Raw genomic sequence first — 869 nt, 5'->3', positions numbered from 1 at the left:
TCAAAGAACACACGTTACAATTTTCATAATTGTGTGTCATCAGTATATATGATGAATAATATATTCTTAAAAGGCAGTATAATCTTGTCATGCTGGAATATAAAATCACTATCGCTGAAATTAAACATTTTAGGTGTTTGGTTTCCATTGTTCTATTTGTTGAACTCAGTTCCAGCAATTAGAGACTACAGCTTCAAATACGTTCAAATAAAAATCTAACCTAATTCACTACTATTAAATCAATTTTCTTTTTCTTCCCCCATCCACAAGACATTCTAATTAAAGTTAAATTGTGTAAAACATAATAAAACCTTTGATTTAGAGTTTAGGTTTTGTTGACTTCTGAGCTATATATGCAGAGGGGAAAATGGCTGGAGCATATGTCTTTGTGGAACAAGGATAGAGAAAGTGATTTCAAAAGTTACTTGCAAAACTGTCTCCAACATGCATCCCATAAACATCAAGATGAGAGGTTTCTGTCTCTTTTTTTGTAAAATGATGACTTATCATTAAAAACTAGGAATTTATATTATATATAACTCTCTGAATGTGGCCGAGACCTTTCTGGGACATAGAAACTAATGGATCATCAAGTTACCAAAGTTCCACAAAGAGACACTCTAAGTAAAGGATCAAGCACACAGAAAACAAGAGCATGGTTAACTATTGGGTCCATTTTTCTTTTATATACTATTATCAAGAATTGCTTTTTTGATCACTATTTCACTTCTGCATTATTAATATAGATTTAGATAAATATGCTGAAACCATTAAGAATCACTTTAAAATAGTTCACTATATGTATACTATGTTTTATATAAGGCTCTTGACTATCACAAAGCAAAAAAACTAAAGCAATACATAAATGG

Source organism: Tupaia chinensis, unplaced genomic scaffold (assembly GCF_000334495.1).
Source record: "Tupaia chinensis unplaced genomic scaffold, TupChi_1.0 Scaffold000250_1, whole genome shotgun sequence".
NCBI lineage: Eukaryota > Metazoa > Chordata > Mammalia > Scandentia > Tupaiidae > Tupaia > Tupaia belangeri.
The sequence above is the reverse complement of the archived record's forward strand: the minus strand, read 5'-3'. Positions refer to the sequence as shown.